The 27,904-nt window shown below is 44.0% G+C and overlaps 1 protein-coding gene across 17 annotated transcripts in view; it reads right to left on the reverse strand.

Annotated features, from left to right (window-relative positions):
- dlgap2a (discs, large (Drosophila) homolog-associated protein 2a) overlaps positions 1 to 27,904 on the reverse strand; it is a 172,102-nt gene that overhangs the window by 58,298 nt on the left and 85,900 nt on the right. The window contains exon 1 of one of the 17 annotated variants that reach the window (XM_034575578.1): positions 9,440 to 9,541. The exons of the other annotated variants lie outside the window; for them this stretch is intronic. The gene's annotated coding sequence lies outside the window, so the exon portion shown is untranslated. Of the gene's footprint in view, positions 1 to 9,439; positions 9,542 to 27,904 lie in introns of those variants that run through there. 17 annotated transcript variants of the gene reach the window in all.

The following is a 27,904-nucleotide window of genomic DNA, read 5'->3' on the forward strand; positions in this document are numbered from 1 at the left end:
TGACCTGATGACAAATTGATATAAAGTCACACTCTGTATTCTCACATCTCCCAACCTTTCCTGTAACTACTACAGTACTACTACAATTTTAAAACTAAATATTTGTGATGTCTTGATAGATATTGGATCCCTCTGCATTCAAATACTAGTATAAGCTTCACTGTGGCAGAAGTTAGAAACCAGTGTGTGTTCTGTAAATGTCTCCTGGGTGCAGTTACTGATGTTTATCACTGGCTATATTGAGGATTTTACTCTATTGACAAGAGCTGTGAAAAATCTCTCTCTCTCACACACACACACAGCCACATGCACACACACACACACACAGACAATGGCCCGCTGTGCTGTCAGTGAATTCTTACTGAGGGTGGAAGCTTCCTTTTCATCTTTCAAATGAGATAAAAATGTATTCCTTTCAAACTTAGTTTTAATGAGGTCTAAGATCTCAAGCCCCGAGGTGCAGCCGTGCTCTTCTGTTGCTGTCGCCCTCCATCTGTCGAGATGAAAACAAATTCTCGCTGTTTACCAGTCTTACATGAGGACACCTACTTGGCAGCCTGATGTAAAATTAATCCAGGCTACTCTGAGCGTGCAAAAAAAAAATGAAATCAAAAAAGATAAGACGTTTTTCCCCTCAGGGGGAACTGTTTTTGTCAGGCTGCACATAACTAAGCTGAAAATGAAAAAAATATTTATACTGGGAACAATTCAACAGGTTAAACCAGGTGAACGTGCATGTCCTGAGTCAGTTGCTATCACTGCTCGCTGGTAACTGCAGCAGAAGGATGATGGTGGATTATTGACAGAGGACTGATGCTACTTTTCTGTCTGAAGTTATGTCCCTTTCTTACTCAAAGGCCCAACCATTCCTCAAGGTATCTCAGGGAGCTGCACTGAATAAATGATCTACCATCAGAGTTATGGTATTTCATGTGATAATACGACAGATGACAGACACATCCACCCTCCATCTCTCCTTCTCCTCTTCCTCCGCTGATACAGAATTGTACTCTAGTTAAAAGCAAAGATAAAATAAGCATTCAAAGAGTTAACACTACAAAGCATTCTGATGGTTATTTCATATTTATGTATTTAAAGACTGAGGAGAAAGCGTCTCTCTCGGTGAGTGTGAATCCCTCTGGCAAGTGCTCTGCGAACAGGGAGACAAGTATCTGTGACATCTGAGGACAGGGAGTGGACTTTCTTCTTTTACACTGATACAAGCACCTGCCATCACATTATCGGCTTCCTGGCTGAGGTGCCAAGTGCTTCGGTGGACTGTTAGGAGGGGTGGTGAATTTAGAAAATGGAGTGCAAATAATTTACCGCACAACACATTTTTAGAAAAAAAAGAGATTCTTTAATGAATATTAACGATAAGATGAAACTTTGAACTTTCAAGGTCCCCAAGGCCCCTTTACAGAGTTCAAAACGGGAAGGAAAATACCAAGGACAGAAAATAATAGTAAAAATGCTAGACAGGGGATAAAGAAACAAATGGTCAAAAGCCTTTGAGAACAGGTAGGGTTTGAGGAGTATATATAAAGATAGATGACATGACTGCTTCCCTAAAGTGAAGCCAAAGTGTCGCCCCCTGGTGGCTTGCTGCAATCTAGGTCAAAAAGTCCACCTACTCCATGTTAGCAGACTTTGTAGGGATTAAACTAAAAAGTCAAAAGCACACGTAAAATATTTTTTTTCTCAAAGATGATCTCTGTCATGCAAGGTCGTTTTCATCACAGTGATGCTTGTTCAAGTGCTCATGTTCCAGTTTGGCTCTAAGAATGGGGTGAAACGTTATGATTGACAGCTAAGGGTGACTTCTGATTGGTCGAGTGTGTGCATCAATGGGACCTTGCTACCTGGGCTACATCCACTGATCTCTACTGAGGAGGGTGTGGCTCCTAATGCACAAGATGGCAGTATTCCTATTTTGTATGGGATGCAGGAAGTCATGCAGTTCTAATGTTGGGGTACATAAAGAAAAGAAGCATATGAAATCGGTAATAAGAAGGAAAAGGCAGGAATCTTTAACCTTGTTTTCTTTAAACTAACCCAATTCACCGGATGCACAAATGTTTTCACTGCAGTGACGAGAAGCCCTAGCTTGAGCAGACATTTCCCCCAGAAAAATATAAACCAGTCACATTTGACTAAACATTCTGCACATTCCGAAACCATCCAATCATGTTTGACTTAACACCTGAACTCAGCTTCATAATGTAGTCAGAGCCCCCTGGGCTCGACTGTGATAAACACACCTTATATCTGACACAGGGCGTGCAGGGAAGGGAAACAGAGTCAAAGGAAGAGGCTCATTTACTGAGGGCTTCTGTTTTGTGCTTCTGCTCCGCCTGCGTGCAGAGTGTGAGTAAAGGTCGTCTTGCTCCTCTTAACACATTAGCATTTAAATAGCATTATATCTGCACTGAGTATCACTGACAGCTCCCACTCTTCCACTGGCTCAGACCCTAACTGGAGTTGAAAACAAAGTTAAAAGATAATAAAGCTCCAGACTAGACTGAGAGATCAGAAGCATGCGACCTTCAGACTTGGCCGTGGTTAGCATGGTGGCTAGCAGCAGCAGCCGCAGTTTTGTTTAAAGGGAAGATAAGGATAAAAGCTACTGTTTTGAGGCAATGCCTTTATTGTGTTGCATCACAGAAAGAATCTTTCATTTCTAAATCATCCGGAATTTTTTTTGAAACAATTTGTGATGTTTGCTCGTCAAAGTTGCTGCACAAACAAATGTATAAACATAGTTTGAAGAGAGTGAGGCCAATGCAGAAGTTTCTAACATGGATCCTGCATCAAGATGGCGCTGGACAAAAAGCCAAGAGCTCAAGACTTGGGTGGGTGCCACTTGATATTGTGCAACAAATCTTTTTGGATACCATTTTTGACGCAGCAACAAAATAAGTTCTAAATATATTTTCCCATAAAAAAGCCTTGTCTTGCTACTTAGGCAGCCTCCCTTTCAAATGGCCAGAGCTAAGCCACACGCCCTTTTTCCCGGAGCAAATCAAATCGATCGAGCAGCTTTCTTATCCGTCTCCCAAAGGTTAAATGCACTCTCCTTAGAATCCTGGCCTTTCCTTAGAAAATGGAAAGGACGAGGAATTGTGTCCTCAACCTTAGGGGTTAATCAGCAATGGTCTGAGCTATTAGATTTAAGGAGTGAAGGGACAAAGAGGAAAAGTAGCAGTAAATCCTTCAGCTTTGCAAGCCCGATCATATCAGCAACTCATAGCGACTCTGATCAAAATAAGGCCTCGGTTTTCCAGCTTTGGCAGACATCCCGCTCACTTGTCCATCTAAGTGACAGCGCAGCACGATTAATGCATGCGTTTGGAGTGTCGGCCGTGAACGGAAAGTGAACCTGCAGCATTTCAGTTGCTAATGCAAAACTCCACTAACTGAGCTGTTTCAAACTGACACAGCCGTTGGGAGCCAATTACTTGACATTTTTCCACAGACATCGTCCGTCTCTGGCTGAGCGAGACACCACAAATGTCAGGAAAAAAGACCGTTTCTTTCATGTTCGATGCTGTGACGGACACCTAATGTCGAGACATGAGATAAAAAAAACACAAAGGCTTTTATATTTGCTGAGTCATCACTGCATGTGTCACATATGGACAGGTATACGGTCACATGGCAGTCACACGCTTACACGATGGGGCAGGACCTGCTCTCACAAATGGTCATAAATCAAACTGGCAAACTGGGAATTCATGTCGTGAGAAGCTAGTCACACATGATGATTCACTCTATTAAAAAAGACCAAACACTCGCTTCAGTGAAACACAGAGTTGACAGACACAGAGTTGACAGACACAGAGTTGACAGATCTCATAGTCAAGTGTTGCAGACGTGCGTGGATTCTGTTATCTAAGTGCATGCACACACATGCAGGACACATATACATCCTTGTGTCCTTGTGGGGAGCCAAGATGTTTACAGAGTGTACCACAGACTATATGTAAAGATGGAAGACGCATCTCCTCTCACTATCCAGAAACTTAGGCAAAATATCCTGGAAGAAGAAAGAAGAAAGAAAATGATTCCCAGGAAATAATCTTTCCTGAATAATGATTAACATTTATTCCCTCAGAAAGTATAAAAAGTGCACACTTCCGCGCAAAACACTCGGTGCTGCACAGTAGAAACAAAAACTAACAGACAACAAATGCTCCTGAAACTTTTTTTTTTGCACCTCCAAGGCACCTCAGGAGCGTCCACTGTTGTTTGTTCATTTCTTGTCTTCTGGCAAACATTCAGTCCTAACCTGGACTGATACACATGTGCATCACTGGAGGTTTGGCTCATTGCACCGTAGCCTCTGGTTAATGCTGCGCAGAACTGCTTGTAGTTACGCTTACACACCTGAGCGTGTTGTCTGGATGTGAGAGACGGCAAAGACAGAGAACTCCCGGTCACCTTTGCAGTGATCAAAGCCTAGAGCCCACCATCCTTCTCCCAGGAGGATGTGAGGGTTTGCCTGTCAGCCCGGAGGGACAGACTGTAGCAGAGTTATTGTCTAAAACAACAGTAATGATGAAGTGAAGGCAGTGTGTGTGTGTGTGTGTGTGTGGCTGTATGTTTTGGTAGATAACAGGTACAGAACACTGCAGAAATCATACGGATGCAAAGCTATAACGGCAGATATGCATATTCCTGTATAGAGCTCTGAGTCTATCAACCTTGGCACTAATCTCTTCAAAAATGATTAGGCTATTGGCAGGCTGTCCCAACAAATGTAAAATGGCAATTTCTCCTCTCTTACACCCAATTTCACCAGCAGAGTGGCGAGCTGAAGGTGGCCATATAGTATTTAGCTGCAGAGAGATTATGGCGGCCAGATAAGGAGAAGCCGCTGAATGTCTGAATACTTATCGTGGACCCACTAATGATGAAGTGCGTTATCTGTGCTTTGCTCAGCGCTCCTCCTCGTCTCCCTCTCTCCAACAGTCAATGTAAGGACGGGGACGATAGGTGACGGGAAGAAATTTAACGGAATCAGCGTTCCTTGTTCCTCCCTGAATGACAATGCTGAAGGCTTTTGTACTGCACAAAATTTCTGCTTCCTCTTTTGTGTCTCGGCATTGAGCACAAAAGACTTTTTATAATGTTTATATTGAGAACGTACAGCCTTTTGTCTGCTCTTCTAATTTCATCCCACACAACATCACAACAGCAGGGAACGGAGCCAAATTGTCTTAGTATCTTTGTATCGCTTTCTTCTTCGAGCAGAGACGTCCTCAATCTGAATCCTTTCAAAGCCCCTTTATTAACAACAGCCACAGAAGCTGACGTGCAGCACAACAATGCCGCTGCGCAAACTCTCGCCAAGTGTGGTGGATTGCATTGGCTTGAATTTACATGGTGGAATCATAAATCTAGTGCAGCTATGAATTAATCATGCTGAATGTGAAATTCTGCGACTGGAAAGGCCCTGTGAGTGTATGTGTGTGTGTGTGTGTGTGTGAGAGAGTGAGAGAGAGAGAGAGAGAGAGAGAGAGAGAGAGAAAAAGAGAGTAAGTCGCATCTTATGTAACAGCCAGGACCGCATTGCCAGGCAACTTGTTAGAGGAAGCCTCAGAAATGTTCCCGGTTGCCATAGCAACATGCGCTGAAGTTCACATGCTTTGCAGCCACCGAGGAGTTCGGGGAAAATGAGAGATAATTTGATTTTGTCATTTCGTTATTATTTGCACAGATGACGTAAAGAAACACGTCAAAGGCGGCGATGAGCATTTAAGAGGTTTTCAGGCAGCAGGTTCGTCACCGTATTAACTGCCCAGGACCCAGCTCATATTTCCCGGCAGAGTGAGAGATCCAGACCAGGCCCTCAGTCCCCCAGAGACAATCCCATCAGGGAACTTATTTTGAAAACACTACAGATCCCCCCGGGCCCTGCAGGCGTCCACAGTCCTCAGTCTGAAGGAGACAATTGAAATCCTTTTCCCTCTAATGTAATTTTCCTCTCTGCAGACCACAGCAGCACAGAGCGCGGAGGGCGGGGGCCGACCATAATGACTTTTTGGAGATGGAGGCGATACAGACAGTCCAGTTCAGATCCTTGTCTCTCACTCGCCTTTTTTCCCCCTCCCAAAGTCAGCCGGAACATTAGCGCCGCAAAGTCAATCAGCGCGTTAAATGATTCGCTGTGATGTTAATCTGGACAAAATCTGAAAAATTAAGTGCACTGACAACATCTATGGGTGGAAACAAGTGCTACTGATGGTATGCAAGCTCTTAATTACCGTGAGGATCACAGGAAGTGTGTGTGAATGGAAGAATTCAAACACTGCTACATTAAACCTTCACTGACTGAAAAAGCAAAAGCACGCAGTTGTGTAGACGGAGACAATCTCGCACACAACAACACCCACGTGTTGATGTGAATGGATGAAGGTTGCATGTTGCTCAGGGGAGCGAAGGTGAACCTGGACACATCTGACGGTAAAATGTAATTAGTGTAAGTGCCTCTCCTAGTGTTTTACTGGCCTAATTCACAGCAGTAAAATGAAATAAGTGCTATTGACAAAGCCTCGGCTGCTCTCAAAACGCATCATACAAAAACGACACATTCAACAGGCAGTGATGGAGCAGCCAAACAGCAGCTACTGCCACTACATGAGGCTTTATACAATTAACCTCTTGAGCGATGTGCTGCAGACAGCCGCCACCATTATCATTAATGTAACTGTACAGTTTGGGTGTTATTGCTACATAATAGCATGTATCTCACACCTGTAGATAATGCTACAGCGTAATTTAAAAACTCATAGTTTTAGGGCTGCAGCTAAAGTTAGATTTCTATTCCTGCATTAAGGGCTGTGCGTAAGGCTCTGAGGTTATACAGTGGGCTACGCCATAGCTGACATGTGCAAGCTTAATTAGAATATCACTCAGTACAGCACATTCCTCCACCAAGGCCACAGTCCCCTGATGAAACCACATTGGAATTCACAGGATCTGGATTTTTATGTGGATCTTCACCAAATTCATAAATATCCGTCCCCTACAAAAAAAATGAAGATGCAATTTTTTACATCAAGATCCATGAATTATTCTCTGATGAATCCAACAAAAATAAACACTCTATCTCAAAATATACAAGAAAGGACCTGTCCCCTATGGATCTGCATATGGATCTGCACCAAAATTGTGGTAATCTGTCCGAAAGCTTTGCGTAATCCTGGCAACAGACAAACAAACAAAGACACCAGGATGAAAATCTACCCACAAGAACAGTGATTATCTGTTTGTGTTTTCCCCTGCTTTGTCTAATATGAGTGGATTTTGTAAGAAGGGGAATCAACAGTAAAGAACAACCCTAAGGAAGTTGAGGATAGACCCTCAGTCGTCCTCTCATTTTCACTAACATACACTTCACGCAGAGAGTACACTTGCAAAGCTTCTGCTCACAGCAGTCGCCACTCTGCATAAATGAATGAATGCAAACACAGCAATTGCAAGGCTGTAGTCCAGTAATGAGACACAGGGAAACGATGTCGTAACTTATCTGTTTGCAACCATAAATCTACATGTGCGAAGCTCACTGTTGCTCTGTGCCACAAAATAAATGAAGGAGCGTAAACGCAATTACTGTGGGGAGTAGAAGACATGATACGGCCTGATTATATGCAACAGACAAATCTAACACGGAAGAGGTGAAATCAACTGGTAATGTTCGAATGTAAATCAAAACACAAGTAGGACTCCAATAAAGGGGAATTTCAGAATTTTTCAACCTATGGGCCATATGTTTATAAATGTGACTTACAAAAACGTTTGGCATCGGTACAGTAGATCACTTCCGACAGCAGCAGCAACACAGCGGCAGTGGCTACAATGTAATCTTATGGGGCAACTGCGACAGTCCACAAAATGTCCACTAAAAGTGCGTTTTTTCACCAATAAAAGCAACGACGATGAGAAGTCTTTGCTACCAGCGGAGATTGAACAGATTCACATTTTCACATTGACTAATTGTTTCAGCTTGAGATACTTTAAAATGTACACACTCATAAGAGCATCATCTGCACAGAAATGTTCATAAATGATGTAAATAAAAATGAACAATGAAATACAAAGTTTCTGTAAATTTAAATGGGAGAAAACAATTTTACAAAAAAATCACTCATAGGGAATTCAGCTCCTTTGCATTTGTATTGATTGATATTGTGTGGCTTCCTAGAAATAAAGAGTTGGTGCCAAAAAGTACCCACAGTAATGGAAAAACATCAAAGACAATAATAGACCAATGGGGGGAGAAAGAGTCCATGGACACAGAGGTCATAAGAGACTGGGCTGTTTGATATGTTGGATTATAACTGCACTACACATATACTGTATGTTAGGTATGCGACAGTTGCAGTTACAGCAAATAAGGACATTATGACAGGTTTTGGTAAAAGCTACTTGTTGCACCTGTGTTCTCCCACCTGCAGCACGATGCTGTGTGACTTAAAAGAGCAATGCAGATCAGAAACCGCATGCACATTCATGCCGCCTCGAACGTCAACATCTGCGCTGAAGAACTCCTGAGGGGGCAGGTTGGCTTTCATTTGCTTCCCCCAGGTAGTGATTATAGTAATAATTCAATGGAGTGAGTGGGCTGATGTAGTGCCCACCCCTCCACCCCCCCGCCATCCCAAGATCCAATACAAGTAGCTGTAATGGGATAAGAGGAGATGCGGAAGACACGGCTGTAGGCTTTCGTGAACGGGCGCACTGGATTGGATTTACTCGTTGTTAAAAGCTCGAGCTGTCACCTGCTCGTTGAAGTGTGTAACAGAAAGACAGAGAAAACAACTCAAGAGCAAGAGATTGATCGGTGACGGGTCAAACATGTTCCCCATTTTCGGTTGATATTCGCACTTCACTCTCCTTTTTACACAAATTCCCAGGGGTCTTGCAGCAGCCTCTTCCACAAGCCATTTTGGAATCCCTGTGACGTGACCGGGAGCAATTTGTAATGTCAGAATGTTTAGCACATGTATTTGTGTGTGGAAATCAGTTTGCTGTCAGATTGAGGGAGCGGGTGAACAAGAGTGGTGGGGGGTGAGAAGACAGGGCAGCGTTCAGCGGCAACAGAGCAAAGTTTGTCAGGAACACTCGCACGGTCAAAGAAATGGAGGTGACAAAACTATTTGACTTGGAAGTTTAACTCAGCTCTTGGGAATATTTCCTGCTGCTGCAATACAAAGCAACAACAGGGTAAACACAGTGTTATGATAAATAACACAGGCAGCAATGCAGATCGTCCCGCAGAGAGAAAGCTTTCTGGTAAATAACAAACAAGATACCTTTCATTATATCACTCACTCTAACTGCTCGGCAAAACAGGCCTGGAGAATAAAATTTATGAGCTACGGATAAGATGTTTGTCGATACCAAGACTTACGCCACGGCTCGAGAAGTTAGATACCTCAAGATCCTGCTGAAGTGCAACGCTGCTGTTACAGCAACCTCTGACATGTTACTGAAGCAAAACCCTTTAAATGGAACCACTACACCAGACACCCATCCCTCCATCTCTCCCTCCATCCTCCCACCCCATCAAGACTCCACAGCGACTCTCTCTTGTTCATTACCTCCCAGCTTTGAGCTGGATGTTGCTTAGAAACAAAGCTCGAGCACATCACAGCCGGGACCAGAGTGTTAGTCTTAGCCCCGGGGCATGTACAGTGCACGGGGAGATGTGACAGTCGTAACAGCCGCTAGCTGTGTCTCAACTCAACGACCTCACCCTCCAATGTCTGTATATTGTAGAACAAGTATGTTGCAACAAGGCAAAAATGCTCATCCTATTTTAGAGGCTGTTAGACATTTTGCATTCTTTGCCCAAATTTGAAGAACAAAAGCTGCATGTAAATAGATAAAAAGACTGAAAAAATATTGATAGACCAAGAATTACTGCAATGCTGTTGCATTATTACACCAAACAGCAGTTTCAGTGTACGTATGTTTCATGGTAACCATGACCTAGACCACAAAAATCGAATGAGTTAATTAAGTTAAGTACAAGTAACAAATGGTCAGACGTCCTCACTCCCTTAAGGCAGACTGGACCTATCATGTTAAAGAGGCCAAAGACATGTTTTCTTTAAACCCCACTGGGACTTTGACCTTTGACCACTCAAATTTAATCACTTAATCTGCGAGTGTAAGTGAACATGTGTACCAAATTTGAAAGGATTATCTCAAGGCGTTATTAAGATAACACATTCACAAGGCATAAAAGGGTTCGTGAGGTCACAATGACCTTGACCTTTTACCACGAAATTTAATTATTTCAGGCTTGAGTCAAAGTGAACGTTGATGAAATTCCTTAAAGGTGTTTTAGAGATATCTGGTTCACAAGAGTGGGGTGGACAGAGAGACACAAGGACAATCCAAGACATATTGTCTGTTGCCGGCGTGGAGGCATAAAAATGCCACAAACTGACTGATTGTCATTTCACAAAAGACAATACTTAGTTTTATGATAATCATTGGGTTTAGGGCTATTGATTAACAATTCATTGACAAAATAATTAATAGATAATGAGGCAAAACACAGGTAGGATATCAAGTTTTGTGTGTTTTATCGAGCATTCTACACGAGTACCTGAAACATATACAATGATGCAGCTCGTACCAAAGGATTGGATTCAAGTTGAAAATTCAAATCAGAAGGACGAGGCAGAACGAGCCCCGGCTGTGCGAGCTCTTTGTCGTGAGAGGAGAAGACCAATTAAATCTGCCCCCAGTCCCCTCTCTGGCAATTATGCCACTGTAGGTTGTTAATGGTAGTTTGCCTCATTGTTACCATCATTTTTAAATTATGCAGTGAAACACTCGCACAACAAAATGCGCTATAAATGTGTACGATGAAATATTCATCTGTATGAATATTGAAAAGGCACGACATATGGGTGGTCTGTCCCTTGACTGAAATCAATTTAAGCGGCCGCTCCCACTCTCATCTCCATTTCCAACAAGGCGAACCCCTGAGGGTAATGACCGCATCGTTGCATCACACTGCTTCCTGATTGGCCTCTAATGCTCGTCCTTGAGGCCTGAGCTTTGAAAAATTCCTATATGTGATGTGAGCGCACGATGCAAACAAATGAGCCCACAACAACTGCTTCGCCGTTAGAGCTGAGGATCATAGAGAAAAGAGGAGCAGAGCAGTTTGGGTAAGGTAGCGGATTCATCTTCAGTGGGAAAACGTGAATCACAAAGTATTCAATATTTGCAGGTTGTGGTTTAAAAATCAACAAAGCGCTGTGGTTAGTTAGGAAATCTGTGCAAGCGTATGTGATCCTGTTATAAATGAGAACAAGCGTCGTGCTGTCTCACATCATTTTAGCCTTCAGGAAAGGAGAGAGAAGGAGCCGGAGCAGAGCGTGAATTAACATAGGACAAGGTGAGTCAAGACGAAGCATGCAGCAAGGCATGCTCATGATGGATTAACGCTGTTCACCATGAATTAACAGGAAATATATGAAACATGCTGTGAATCTGGTTCACTCAATGGTCAATTTAATACAATTTAATACCTAATTATGTTTCACTTGTCATACTTTAATGTCGCCTATACGTGAACAGTGAGAGGTGGTGATTTAATTGATGCTGCTCCCCTTGTTCATGGGCTTTGTCAGTCTGATAAAGGGAATAGATAGTAACTCATTACCTTGAGTTATTGATGCTGTGTATGCTCACGATGCGCTGGGCATCGTTCACTGAAGTTCTACCGGGATGTGACGATGACCAGATCAGGAGGGATGAATTTGTAAACACTGGCTGTGTCTCTATTACAGTCCCAGGAGGGGCAGAGCTGCATTATATGAGTGTATAAAGTTAAATTACACTGGAACTAATGAAAGTGTTTATGGGTTTTCCAATGAGATTGAAGATGTACTCTAAGGTCAACAGATAAGTGAGGACTGAGTCGAGAGCAGAGGTCACAAAGTTTAGACCTCGACTGCTGCTGTTTGACTCTCCGATGTACAATGTGAGTTTTAAAGTTTTTATAGTGTTAGATTGAGCTCTGAACTGTGAGATCTCTTTAAATTGCTATCACAATTTTGTATGTAGTAATGATTCATCAGTAAGATGGTATATGACCAGTGGGCACACTTGAATTTAAACAGTACCTAATCTCCTCATTTGCAAGAACTATTCAGTGGAAAGGGAAGATCATAAAATCGGTGTTGCAGTGAATAGTCTCCTCTATTACTTACAAAATAGTTATTTAAGCTAATTTAAAACTTAAACATCCTTCTATATAAAAATGACTGCTACCACTTCCTGCACAGCACACACTATTATGCGATGCCCTGTTTTAGTGAAACTAATTAATCCACATCATGATTTTAGATTAATCTTTCAAGCCCAACATCAAGTAAAAAAACACCTGGTTTCAGCCTCACAATCTGCTGTTTGGGTTTCAAATACTTTGATTGGAGCAGCACTTTGAGGCTGTATCACAGACTGTATAAAAAGATGGACGATGCATCTCCAATTCCTCCCATTATTCAGAAATTAAGCCAAAATATCCTGGATACGAACATCTTGGGCAGATGTTTAGCAGTTAAAATGTCCATCATCTTTATTCAGCATGCGGGCAAATTAGGGCTGAACATAAAGTCAAGCTGCAGCTTATGAGAATGTTGTTCCCTTTGCATGTGATGAGCCCAAAACTAAGTTAAACCAAGGGTGAATTGTCAAATAAAAAGAATGTCCTGATGACGATGCTGGATAAAGTCTGCAATAGTTATTCATCCTGAATATCCAACCATCCATTATTCATACCGCTTGTCCTTTGAGTGTCATACTGAGGCTGGAGCCAATCCCAGGAGACATTGGGTGAGTGGTGGGGTTCATCTTGGACAAGTGCATCTCAGTGAGAGGAGCCCACAATAAACCCACAGAGACACAGGGAGACCATGCAATCTCCACATAGAAAGACCCTTGTCGGCTGGCAGGTTCGAACCCAGATACATCCTTGCTGTGAGGTGACGGTGCGAACCACTGCATCCCAAAATTTCATGACAATTTATCCAATCATTGAGGAGAACGTGAGCCTCCTGATAGAAGAAAAGTTGGGGAACCACTGCAGACATATGGAGACCATGACAGGCTAAGTGGGAATACCAATCTATCTGTTAATTAACAGAGTATTTTCAGTATAATTTTAACTTCACTCATCAACACTGAATCAATCAAATATAAAGGTAATCAATTAATTATTTGCTGATTAAAACAATGGCAATTTTCTGCCCCCTATATTTACTGTCAAAGCCAAAGTGAAGCTACTGTCACAATTACACTGACTGTAAGGCAGGAACACATGGGCGATATCTACCCACCTCCTCACCTCCCCCTGTTGATGACAAACAATAATGAACCAGCGTCTGTCAAGCTGTTGTCACCGCCGCCTTGCAGCCTGTGTCATCCCACATCTAACACCACATGAATCAAACCCAATGAATCACAGCAAAAGAGAGATACGGAGACATTCAGCCATTCAGACAGAAGGTCTTGTTTAGCCATCAAAATGTTTCCCAGAAACGGGGCAGATAAGTGGCGGTGCGGGCACGATTTCAACAGGTTAGAGAGCTCTTCAGGGCGCCAGGGGGGAAATACCACAGGTTGCATTACCTCGACAGAAGTGCCCTGGTGGCCGACAGTGATGGATTGTTTGGTTTTTAAAAATGAACGCTAAGTGAGCCCGGCTGTCCCTGTGAAGCACGGTGAACCAAAATTAAGTATCTTGTATGCTCTTTGAAAGCACTTCAGCCGGTTTCAGAGGTAGTGTCCCGCTGCAGAGTGATATAAGAACTTCACTGCTGCCTTATTGGAAATCCACAAAAATGCCAAACAGGTTAAATTCCACCTCCATGTGATTATTGACGCTCAAGCAACAGGGTGCATTACATTCCAGCGAGACACATCCGATGGAGGACCACGAGCCGTGGCATGCATCCATCATCCTCGGCTCCACTGCCCAGCTTCCTGCCACTAAGATTAACCCAGAGTGACCTTCACTGAGGCTGGGTGAGGAATTAATGTTTCCTGAGGTCCACTGGACCCAGGCACAGAGTCATTATGAAAACCCCTCGGGGGAAGTGAGGGGCCTTTAGGGTGAGGACACAGTACACACTATTAACCCCACTGATCTTGGATTATTGCCACGTCAGACTGATGCTGGTTATCAAACACAGACCAGGGCAAAAAGGGCGGTCCGGAGGTTAAGTTTGCCACAGGAGGTACTGGGATTGAACATGGTTGGCGACAACAAAAAGGGCACTCATTATTCTTTTTCAGCGCAGAGGGGAATTTCCCGGACAAAGAAGTTTGAGGTAATCAGTGGAGCTATGACACTTTGGAAGTTGATTCACATCATCATCATCATCATCATCAGAGGCTCGTATTCAGCTCCAAAACTAACAATCCCCCCCTTGGTAGTTACCGGGAGAATTTCTAAATTGCATTTCCGATAAATCATTTCCAAACGATGACATAACACTTCCTAAAAACTTGTGTGGGAGGAGGAATCATTTGTGAGCACATCGGCCTCATTCGTGGATGATTCAAATGTTCCCTGATGTGGCAGGGGCTGATGGAGGAGAGGCGGATGAGTCGGCCCAACCTCACAGCAGTGCAGGTTTGTCATAATTGTTGATGGAAAATAATGGCCGTCCCTTTCAGCAGCTCAAGCTGTGAGCACTGTCCCTCAGTCTCTTTTTTATTTCCCCTCTTTGAGTTTGTTTCCTCTTAAAAATCAGAATGGGGGAAGATGTAATTATTTTTTGCAACAAAAAGTCTCCAGCTCTAGAACTAAACCTCGGAGGGACACACACACACGTGGTTTTGTGTTTCCAGTGCTCCCTGTTAAAAAGAAGGGACAGTTTAGAATTATTTAAAAAAGGAAAATGTGGCGCAGCAGCTCATTAGGCACAGTGACGAGACGTTATCGACCTTAATTATTATGAAAGGTTTAATACAGCAGGACCCGGCCATGTTCCAGCGATAATGGCGATGGTGTTTCCTCGGCATCGTTCAATTTTCCTCGCTAAACTTTTGGTCCTCCGAGCATTTGTGTGTTATGTCGCTACAAAGTCTGAGCCCGAAGCGGAGTCAATGAATTCTGGGCCACTGGGAAATCTGTCTGACTTGCTCACCTGAATTGCACTGAGGTTAATAGCTAATAGAGCCGCAGATGGAGTCGCTGCTAAGTTGCAACATGGTGGATGTGCATGTTCCCTAACATATATTATTAAAAACATTTTCCATGGAACATTAGGTCGCATTATGGGTTTTCACAAGGACTGCGAGGTATTCCGGCAGAAAAAGAGAAGACAGTATGACAGAAATAAGCCCTTTTTCCTGCTGGTCAACATTTTCAGGATCTGTCGTCTTTTCCCAGCACTCCTCTGCCTAAATGAAGAGGCTGCGGAGCATAATAATTTGATTTTGGTGCATGAACAAGAGAAGAATAACTTGAAGTGAGAGGCAGAGTTTGGCAATGAAACCAGCACATCCTTGAGTGCACACAAAAAAAAAAAAAAATATATATATATATATATAAACCCTAATGTTCTGTTGTAGGATGCGAGTCGTATTCATTATCTCCCACGTCACGGTGATTCAGGGTCCGCGAAAGACTTTACTGTCTGTCCTAGGGCCCAGAGGACTGAGTCTCCGTACGTAAAAGGGATTGTGCTTCTCCGTGACCTCAAGCTGTTTGAGCTTATCAACTTGTAAACAATGCGCCACAATGAACTGATGAGCGCCGTGTCACCGAGCTACATCCCCCCCCCCCCCCCCCGTTTTTATGAGCTATCCTCTGGAAGCACATTGTCAAAATGTCAGTGACGACAGTTCGCTTGAAATGAAAAAGAATCTGAGCTCATTTCCCGACCGGGCACAATCGTATAAAAATAAAACGCCGGCGAGAAAAGGAGACAACGAGGAGCGGAACATCATGTGGAAATTCAGATGGGTGAAAATAGGGGGTGTTCGTGATTCACCCATGCTGCAGCCTGACAGTAGCCATCAGTCTCCTACTCTCCTGATCCATTCTTCTCCATACACATAGCAACAGTGTGCTCGCGATTCAGCAGCGAGCCAGTGCATCATCCGATATCTCTGGGCCTGCCTAACGCTTGGCTGGCCAAGTGATGCATCTGTGGAGACTTTATGAATAAAAATGTGGCGGTAAACTCTTGATTCCAATCAAAAAATGATGCAGGGCTTAAATATGGTGAGTTTGCATTGCGCTGTAATCACTAGCATCTCCGAGGTGCCATCGCGTTGCAAAGCAATGATTAATTTCTTTGGGGCTCTTGATCGCATAGGCCACGGCTGTCTGAAAATGAAAGGGCCGGCAGAGAAGTGGTGTGAAATGATGACATCGGTGGTTCAGGAGGAGGGAGAGAATTTTATGAGTCATATTACAGTAATTGGTTCTTGTTGCTCACGCCTGACTGGGTGGAACAAACTGGAGAGAAACTTGCACCTTTGCCCCAGCGTGTGTGCGTGTGTGTGTGTGTGTTTAAAGAGGAGAGACCGAGGAAGAGGTGGTGAAGGAGAAAGAGAGTAAGAGGCTCCCAGAGGCCAGGTTTGGGGTTTTAATAAGCGGCTCTGAAGAAAGAGGCAGTTCCCCTTGGGGGGAGAAGACCTCGGCACTGTTGACCACAGCAGCGAGAGGCAGTGGACACACTCACATTAAGAAGAGGGCACAGGCAGGAGAGATGGATGTGAAGCAGAGAGAATGAGGCCTCATAGTCTGAAGGAGCCATTGTATTTGTGGATTCTTTTTTACTTTAGTCTCAATTAACTGAAGCCATTAGTGGATTGTGGAGGTGAGGGGGCTGGGAGAGCACCCTCACCTGCTATAGAGGATCAATCAGCACAGGTGAGAGCTGTTAGCTGATTGGTCCTCATGCTTAAAAGGCAGCGTCGGCGCTGCCTCAGGACTCAGAACTCAGGAAGGAACTCAGAAAGACTGAGGCTCCAGAGACTCCCAGACACTGAGTGGAGGACTGGGCTGCAAAGCCAGTCCGCTTTAAGTTTGTAGTGTGAATTGATGTTTATGTGAATAAAGAATGTTTAAGGTTGATTGCCACACTGGCGCCCAACATGGGGCTCCACACAGCCACAGACGTGGACCAGCAGGCGGTATGGGAACTGGTACCGAGGATGGAGGACCTGGTGACGGCGTACCGGGAGGAGAGAGACAGGACCAGACGGGGGATGGAGGCACTCCTGAGGCAGGTGGAGAGGGAGGCGATACGGACGGGGCGGCAGCCGGCCTGGTTGGGACCCGCTCCAGCCTGCCACTCCGCGCCGAAGGAGGCGGTGAGCACGGCCCCAATTTCGCGGCCGCGGGCGGCGACCGGCGTGCCACCGATTCCGCGTCCCCGCACAGCTCCGGTGAAGCCAGCGTCCCCTGTCCCTGCACCAAGGCTGGCGGTGACGCCAGCGTCCCCTGTCCCTGCACCTAAGCTGGCGGTGAAGCCAGAGTCCCCTGTCCCTGCACCCAGGCTGGCGGTGAAGCCAGCGTGCCCTGTTCAGGCACCCAGGTGGGCGGGGAAGCCAGCGTCCCCTGTCCCTGCACCTAGGCTGGCGGTGAAGCCAGCGTCCCCTGTCCCTGCACCCAGACTGGCGGTGAAGCCAGCGTCCCCGGGCCCCGGACCCAGGCTGGCGGTGAAGCCAGCGTCCCCTGTCCCTGCACCTAGGCTGGCGGTGAAGCCAGCGTCCCCTGTCCCTGCACCCAGACTGGCGGTGAAGCCAGCGTGTCCGGGCCCCGGACCCAGGCTGGCGGTGAAGCCAGCGTCCCCTGTCCCTGCACCTAGGCTGGTGGTGAAGCCAGCGTCCCCTGTTCCGGCACCCAGACTGGCGGTGAAGCCAGCGTCCCCGGGCCCCGGACCCAGACTGGCGGTGAAGCCAGCGCTCCCGGGCCCCGCACCCAGGCTGGCGGTGAAGCCAGCGTCCCCTGTCCCCGCACCCAGGCTGGCGGTGAAGCCAGCGTCCCCGGGCCCCAGACCCAGACTGGCGGTGAAGCCAGCGTCCCCGGGCCCCGGACCCAGACTGGCGGTGAAGCCAGCGTCCCCTGTCCCCGCACCCAGGCTGGCGGTGAAGCCAGCGTCCCCTGTCCCCGCACCCAGGCTGGCGGTACAGCCAGCGTCCCCTGCAGTTCCTGCGTCGGCGGAGAGACCGACGCCTGCAGCCCCTGTCCCAGGTCCCCTGTCGGCGGAGAGGCCGACACCGGCAGGCCCGGTACCTTTTGCCGGGGCGCCCGGGCGGCGTCGCCCACCTGCTCGACCTCCGGAGAGCCGCGGTGGATGGGCTTCCTCTCCTGGTCCGTTGGGGGGGGGGAGTAGGTCAGGCCGGGATAAATCCCTGGCCTGAAATTTGCGATGGAGGTATGTGGAGGTGAGGGGGCTGGGAGAGCACCCTCACCTGCTATAGAGGATCAATCAGCACAGGTGAGAGCTGTTAGCTGATTGGTCCTCATGCTTAAAAGGCAGCGTCGGTGCTGCCTCAGGACTCAGAACTCAGGAAGGAGCTCAGAAAGACTGAGGCTCCAGAGACTCCCAGACACTGAGTGGAGGACTGGGCTGCAAAGCCAGTCCGCTTTAAGTTTGTAGCGTGGATTTATGTTTATTTGATTAAAAGATGCTGAAGAGCAACAATTCCGTCTCTGGCTGTGTGTGGGAGAGCCCCGTGGCAAGGTTGATTGCCACATGGATGTTACACTGTTCTTGGTTTTTATTAAGAAGACAATGCTGAGGTATTTACCAGCAAGTAGACAAGGTTAAAACTTAAATAGTATGCAGTATAATGCAGTGATGCAATTAACAAACTGCAAAAAACTATAAAACAAGAAGAATTTTGAATTTGAATGCAGTATAACTGCATTGCACATCAACTTTCAACTTTTCATACATGTATATTGCAATGTACAGAATGATGTGCCAACTTTAGAGACACTCATAGTGTCACATTAAGGATAACTCTGTGAATCTAAATGTTAATGGTCTGTTTGAGTTGACATTGACCCTTTGTTCCACTTTTACCACATATGGAATAAATGTGTAAGCCCTTTCATCCTGTTTGTGAGCCTAACGTAATGCATACATACAGTATTAAAACAATGCACTTTTATATTAGTGCAGACCTATTTGTGAGAAATGGTTTTAAACACACTGACTGATCTTATTTAGTACAAATAACAGGGACGACACAGTGAACAAGTGGAACAACAGCAGGTAAGTATGGTGAAGGTAAAGCCGTTAGGACAAGTGGTGCTTTGATTAAAAAAAACGTTTCGTCTAATTCTCCATTGAACTTTAACATCCAACAGCTGAAATGATGAATGAGCTTCATGGGATTTCAAACCAAATAGAACATACGATGAAATCACATCCAGTTCAGCAGACAGAGTAGGTCTTAGACGAGTCAGAAAACTAGCGGGTGTTTAAACAACGATGTAAATCACCACAACTAAACCAAACCATCAACTCAACACAACTGTTTGAACATCAAGGGTTGAACATACACCAATCCAACAGTTCCTCTCCTGATACTCAGCGCATTGCATCTACAGATAAGTGTATTGATCCAGTATCAATCCTCCTTCATTAAACTCTAACTGTATACATTGAGCTGTATACGGTGCACTTCACTGTACTGGCTCCCACTGGATCGGCTGATATTGACAAAATATTGATATGTATCAGAGTGATGGATCCCAACTATATCATATTATATTGATCAACTGTATATCAAATTTAAGCAGGAACTATTTGTGCACATCCTGGGTTAACTTTTAGAGTTTGGTTTTTCAGAACGATTTCAAGTATGAAAATCAAAGAAATGCCAAGTGAGAGGTGTTGTCGTGTGAGACAGGTCGATGTTAACATCTGAGAAAAAGTGCAAATGATGTCAAGCAGGTGCTCGTGTAGTTCGTGTTGTAAGATTATTTAAGTTTTATTCATCGTTATTTTTTTGTAGTTTACTATTTAAGTGTTAACTAACCAATAGCTAGGTAACGCCAAGTTGGTTCTTGCCGCTATACTTTCACTTATCCAAATGATCAAGTGGAGTGATTGGTATTTAACCGCCATCATCAAATGGGAGCTGAATGATGTGTGCACCAGGAGCAGAGTGATGACACCTCCCCTGGCCAATTTATATCACAGCCCCGGGGAGCTTTCCTCGTAATGAGACTATTTGCATGCAGACGGTCAGTTGCTCTTGTTATCACCCCCAGAGCCCAATAAAACCACATGAGCTACAGTGAGGTTCGAGGCAGCGATGAATTCAAAAGTATCACTCTCATTTTATTGACCGTATTCTGCCTCAGAACATGACGCTTATGGGCGATAACAACACAAATATTTGGAGATAAATTCATCTGTGAGTCACCTCGATGATTTTCTTCATTTTTTTTGGGCCAACATACTCCCGCTGTGTCTTATTAAATGAGTCATAAATGGGAGCTTGCACAAAAAGCTTTTTTCAAGACATTCCCGTCTGAGTTGGTTCAAACTTCCCCCCGATGTTCCTGCTGCTCATCAGTCTATCGCCTGGAGTGATGTCAAGCTTCTCCCCTCGCTATCCCAGGATTCTGCGTATTCACTCCCCTGCAGCCATTACAGCCCAATCTGGACAGCTGCTCACCTGGGAAATACACACACCTAGACACACACATAAAACACACAATAAAGCTCCTATAGAGCTCAACTGTTTGTTTTCCAGAAGTAAAAAGACAGTTTGATTATCAGTCATAATATTTTAACCATCCAAAGTAGACTGAGCTCAAGTTACAACAGTGTTAAACAATGTTACATGTTCCTGTAGAAGCCACAGGTTTGCACAATATCATGTATGTTTTAAGAAAAAAAATTTTCCTTTCCTTTACTATACACTGTATGAAAAGCAATATACATACATACAAGACACAAACTACAATATATTAAAAACAAGGCCAAAGTCAAGAAGTGGAAGTCGTAATGGTTTATGAGACGCGTAGTTCCTTCACCCGTAATATATCTTGTGTAAACAGTGTTGTACCTTTGCCTTTATTCCATTTTCCAATATTTTTCTGCTCCGAATCAAATGTTTTATGGTCACGATTCATCTCTTGGCTGCTCGGCCTGGTTCCAGGCGTAAAACTCTTTTAATGAGGATTTTCTAAAGCGTCAATGGAGAAAATAAAGTAAGAAATGAACTTCTGGAACCAGAGCCGTTCTAAAAGTGGGCGGTCACTGTTTGTCTCTACTCTCACCTGCAGCCTGCGCTCTCTCACACTGTGGAAACAAAGCACTGATCGCGGTGGAGCAACTTCTGATTTGAACTTCTGCCAAAGCTCCTGAAGGTCTCAGCTCCCACTGGTGAGGCATCTGTATCTCTGCCTTCTCATTACTCCAGCCACTGATTTTTGGCGTTACTGGAGAGTCAGAGGCGGACAGATCGATGGCAGCGGAGAGTGTGTCTGAGAGAGAATTGTTCCATTTCAATCTCCAGGACAGATACATCCCCGCGCATTTGTCATGCCTGCACTCAAATTGAAGCTAGATTAGATGGCATGTAATGTCTGAGGCAGTGCCAGCAAATCTGCTACAACTTTCACCACACAGCCTCCTCCATTATGTTTTCCTGATAAGATTTTATATGTCGCGCACCTGAATGGATGTCTCTCTGGAGACATTAAAAATACATTTTTAGATGTACTGAAGGGTATTATTAGGTGTAAAAATATCAAAGTGGCCGAGGAAAGCGGCAGGAGTGTGTTGTGTGACATTAAGTGGTGGTTTTGTGCTTCTCTATGCATGTCTGCGACTGCAAATAGCTGAAAGAGCAACTTTGGTTGATGATAAGCTCAAAAGATTGACTGCGTGCTGCACTTTTCATTGCCGCCTGAAGAGGGGAAAGAAAATGCTTGCAGTTTAAATAGCGTGTTTTCTTAATCCCACTTCACTGGGCAGCTTCAGGCAATCTTCAGATGTTCTTTTTTCCTTTCTCTCTCAGATGGCTGTTAGGGACATAAAGCTGCTGCCTCGCCATCCTCTCGAACACTATAAGTCTCTGAAACATTGTGTTGGCCTCCCAGGGCCGGGAACCCAACACTGCACTGATTGGCCACCATGCTGCCTGGCTCCTCCGCTGTGTACAGTATGGTGTATGGAGCGCAGACAGATCGACTGGCAGAGGCTGGGAAATCTAAGCTAAGATACATGAGTTGTCGAGCTGAAGCCCAAAGGTCTCTGAACATGCCAAGTCGAGCAGCGGAAGCAGAAAGTTCAGCTTTGTGAGGTTTCAGCACACAGCACTAACAAGGAGAGTCAAAGTTATGGAGGCTCCTGTCATTTTTCTATATCACACTGAGTGGTTCAGTGCTGTGACTTAAAGTTTAATTCAAAACACTCCCGAGGACATTAAACCATTAAGGTCTCATGACGATGGTTGACTGACATTTAAGGGCATTTGTGGCCAAGTGGCATGCTATCAACTTCTGGAACCCTGTACAGCTTATAAACGTTTCTGACTTACAGTTCAATCTATCCATCTATCTATATATATCTTAAAGCGATTCCTGAGCAAATAATTTAACTTTAAAATAACACAATATTAACTCACCATAAACAGAGTGCAAATGGAAACTGCAGGGGAACAGAGTGCTGACTGCTGAGTAAACTGTATAATGCACAGCATCAGTACCCCCGTCACATCTACCAACAAGCCTCCTCCATATTGGACACCGACCTTGGCCAGCGGTCTGGCATGCCTTCCATTCGTCTAGCCAACATACAATGCAAATGGTTTTCTGAAAATTAAAAATCCATGCTGCTCAATTCAATAAAGGACAGTGTTTGTGGGCTCAGGAGGAATATCCATTAGGGCATAATAATATTACCTTTAACTCCAAGACTCTCCTGGGGAAATGTCTAGAGGGGCACTGAATACATGCACTGCTTGAATATGTAGGAGACTGTGCTCCACATTACAGAGACAGCCTTTTACAGTCCTTTGCAAATTTACGTATTTGCTCAACATCCTACCTCAGTAACTTTATTGATAGAACATTGATAGATAAAAAATATAAGGCAAATATGTTTTGATAGAGATTTAATGCTGCTCAGATTTAGTTTTTATCACGTTGTTAACATACAGCCCCAATCATAAAATATTAATACTTCATGCATCAGCCAGAAATGCATTTTATTCATATATATTCCACGAAACTAAATATTCAGACATATCAGCTAAAGCTCGATTTTTACTGCATGTAGATAAAATCATCGGTCCAGCTGTCTGCAGAGGCCACCAACATCACTGCTGGTGTTCATATTCCCATTAACACAACCCAAAGCATATTCTTACCTCTAACTCCAGTGATGTAACTGATACAGTAACTACAGTCATTATGTGCTGGGATCTAAGTGCTTTTAAAATACACATCTGAATGCTTGTTTCTGTGTGAGGACTGGAACTGCTGCTACTCTGCTAATGACGTCGCCTTTGTGTGGAAATGGCGTTGCAGGCACTTAAAGCGCTTGGTAAAGTAGAAGGAAAAATTGTGTTCTTGGTAAAGAATTGAAGTGAATGGTCGATCGAAGGATGTGAACCCTGATCTCCAGTGTCAAGGTCCTAGATTTGGTATCAAGTGGTAACCCAGCTCTACGTTTCGAAGCCTCAAGTTTGGCCTTTTGTCAAGCGCCATCTTGGTGTTTTGAAACCATGGTTAACCACTTTTGGGGGAGGGTAGGTTGGAGCCTGAATGAGAGTTTGATGACACTGCGTGCCCACCAACACACCCACCAACATGCCACCTGCACCCATTGGGCGCTACTAGCTGTCAATCACACGATACCCTTGCCCCAGCGCAGACCGTGCATTAACATCTATTTGACTCTAAAAGGGGCCATAATGTAGAACATGAGCATTTTGGTGTATTGATGAAGACTTGAAACTAGAGATTGAAATCATCTGAAACCAATGAGTCGCCCTCTGCTGGTCATTTGATAGAATACAGGTTCCTGGCACTTTTGCATTGGTTTTACTCTCCAAACCCGGAGTCTACGTCCATTTGTATAGGCAATCAATGCTTGGTATGCACAGCTCACCCCAGTTCACACTGCTAGTGAACATAACCTGAGCAGCAGTCAAGTTTAGCATCAAAACATAAATGGCTACACAAATTAATAGTATACAAACAAAATTTTTAGAACACAAGTTTAGCCTGTCACCTTCTTTCTCTCTCTTCTCTGTCCTGATCCAGCTCACACTTCCCCTCTGTCTACCCCCGTTCCCTCTCGCGGCCATTTTCTATCTTTCTCTGCCTCACAGGGAAGTTCAGGGTCGCTGTGAAGGTTCAGTTAACGACCAAATGCTCCCTCTCACATTCGCTCCTGCAATCTGTAAGTAAACCCACATCAGCCCAAGGACAGGGCATTTATTCCGACACAGAAAGAGCTCTGAATTCTTCTGACGTCCCACATGAGTAATGCAAAACGACACTGACACCATATGTCAGACCTTCACCACACTTTATTTGAATTTTCATCAGCTGTATTATGTATTCTCTGGGTATCAGTCTTCCTAATTTCAGTTTTGGGCTTTGAAGTCACAGAGTGCCAGTCAAGGTGAGCCTAGTCTTTTCAATAATGTTTAGATTTAAGGCCGCCCCGTCTAAGGAAGCGTCCTCTCTGTCCTTGTTCTGTAAAAGCTATTATCCAGACCCCTGGTTTCTCTCTCTGCAGCAGTAATAGTTTACAGACACACACCTGAAAATCAGCCTCCCATTTTCTCTTTGTGCTGCATAAAAGTGTGACACTTAACACAAATGTCACTGTGCTTCCTGAGTGTAGTGGATTTTTCTTTCCAGCATTTGGAGCCACGTCTTCGTGTATTTGAGGCACAAAGGAAAAGCGGTAATTGGTTGATATTTCTTTTTTCTTCATGCACAATACATTTGGCCTTTCTGCATGGAGAGTTGTAACAGATGGAATTATCTAAACTCAAGTATTCTGCAAGAACTATTCAGCAGCACCTTCAGCATTTCAAGTTCTCATTCAGATTCTGCTCCATATGGTAAGAAAGTGCTTGAAAAGCTTAAAGGAGAATATGGCTCCATGACGAATTACTCTTAAACTCCAAAAATGACTCAGTAAAAGCTTTAATTAAACACGCAAAGTTTAAATAAACACAACCCCTAAAACTACACCAGGTCTTTAGAACAACCAGTTACTGGAAAATACTTAACTGAAATCAATTTTCACCTCCCAAAATTAGAGGTATCTATTCCCCAGTACGATGCTGCCAACTCATCTTTTTATGTCTTATGTCATAACAGGACATGTTGCCCCCCCGGCAGTCTGCACAAAGACAGAGAGACGAGATGTGCAAAAAACGCATCTTTGCACTTCAGACTTTCTCCCTCACACCATCACACACGCTCTCGCTCTGTCTGTCTCTGTCTCTCTCTCTCCTGCAGGACAGTAATTACCTGCAGGCAGTGAGGCCTTGGTTGGCCTTGTAAATGCATTTGTTTCTCCTCTAACAACTGTCAGAGCAAACACAGAGAGAGGTGCTGTGTGTTTCATTTATTTCAGACACCAGCGATGATATGATACACCAGTGTGGATAACGATTACATAACAGTAGCCCACTCTTTTTTTAAATTAAGGAAAGTGCTAATCTTTATTAACAATTTTGACACAGTGTGAAAAATAAATGTACACTATACCTTCCAAGCAGTAAACAGTAGAATTTAGCTAGTGAATATAGGGAGGCATTTAGCTGCTGAAAAGGCAGCTAAATTGGTTGGAGGAGACCAAAACAGTGTTGTTTTATCCACGGCTTTGAAGTTAATCTTTTTGTTTGTTTAGCAAAAAGCCACATTTTTTTCAAATGCAACAGTGTTTATCATACAAGCATGAAAATAAATAATCTTTCCAGGAACTGGAACACAGCTTATGTTTGTTGGTAGTTTTAAATATTCCGATTTATGGAAATATTTCAGTCTTCCAGATACCTGACTTTCTTAACACAATCGTTCTATGTCAACCAACCACACACACACACACACAACCACACACTTTCTCTCCAAGGCTGGTCTCCCTTTTGAGGTTATCATGGACACTGTGCGTTTCCCTGTGGTCTGATGCCCTGCATGTGCAACATGAAGAAACAGCATGGAGGTGCCTTGGGAGCTCCCATCTACACAGCTCCACACATCTTTGCACACATAAAATACTGCACACACACACACACGCACACAAGCACACACACACACACACACACACACACACACACACACACACACACACACACACACACACACACACACACACACACACACACACACACACACACACCCTGTCCTTCCCTCAGGCCTCCCTCCTCTCTCTGTCCATCACAGCAGGAAGGTCACAGGCACACAGTTATCGCGCTCAATTTGATTATGTCTTAATCCAATCAAGCAAAGCAGAGAGAGCACCATTGATTTTGGAGACACAGAATAACGCTTATTGGGCTCAGAGGCACATGTCTGATTCCCGGACAAGGTTAAGTCCAGGGGGAAATATCATTCTGTCACAGAGTCCGTCACTGGACATGGTTTATGGCTTCTTTCTAGATTCACCCTCCTCGCTGCAAAATGTAAACATATCGACCAACTCCTGTTGTATTCAGGATTTCTGGTCTATTATGTTCCATAACATTTTGAGCAATGGGCGATCTGAAACTATAAAACAACTATAAAAGAGGAAATGCTTGAGTAATATTGAGCAGCTGCATCAAGTAATGATTACCCCTCAAACAAGATGAGGTCAAAACCTATTGTATACATTTAAATACAAAACAATATTTTCATTGTGAAATGTGTATATCATGTACATATTCTTTATTTTTATTGAATCTTTTATTGCTATTGCTATTATTTTTATTTTATATTTTCTTGTTTTGTTTTTTTACTTCTGACTTATCTGCAAATGCAACAAGTGCATTTCCCTGGTGTGGGATCAATAAGGTTTTATCTTATCTTATCTTGTCTTATCTTATAGCTGGACGGTGCATAAATTGGTCAATGTGCAATAGTAAGGATGCTGTTAAAAACTGTTGTGGAACTGGAATAGTCCAATTAGCGTGCTCGTGACTTCACAGCGCTGTATTTGCATTGTGCAGTGTGAAGTGTCAGCCACTTTCAGCACCTTATTTGCTTCCTTCCTTTTCTCTGTACACATATATAGAATATTTAAATACAGCCACAAATTCCCAAGCTGTTCTCATTTGCAGGTTTTCTTTTAGTTCTGTCATCAGACAACAGAACAAGTATGAGAAAGTTACAAAATGCAGCCCATTAAGAGGGCATGTTGACCAGCAGTCTCTTTCAACCTGTTTCCAATAAGCTGCTGGTCTGGACTGCTAAAATCTTGATGAAATAAAAGCATAGATTTACAAAATCATCTTACACATAAGTTAAACACCATGACTGTGCTGTGATTGCAGCTGTATCTACATGCAAAAGTAGAACAGCACTTAGTAGAGCACGTACCTCTGCCGTGGCCACTTTAATTCAACCAAGCTGCATCAAATTTTACACACTAATTGATATCAGTTCCCTGAATCTGCCTGGTTTCTTTCATTAAAAAAAAAAACTGCACTCTCTGGCAATATAAAAAAAATACAAAATGTATGGATCCACCTCCTCATCTGGATCCACATCAAAATTGAATGGTTTCTTCCCTGACACATACGGCATCCGATAACCAAGTTTGGTGGAAATCTGTTCAGTTGTTTTTGTGTAATCTTGCTTACAATCAAACAAACATAGAAACGGACAGAGGTGAAAATACAACCTCTTTGGTGGAGATAAAACCCAACGTTGGACACT

The sequence above is a fragment of the Hippoglossus hippoglossus genome, chromosome 22, assembly GCF_009819705.1.
Source record: "Hippoglossus hippoglossus isolate fHipHip1 chromosome 22, fHipHip1.pri, whole genome shotgun sequence".
In the NCBI taxonomy this organism is placed as follows: domain Eukaryota; kingdom Metazoa; phylum Chordata; class Actinopteri; order Pleuronectiformes; family Pleuronectidae; genus Hippoglossus; species Hippoglossus hippoglossus.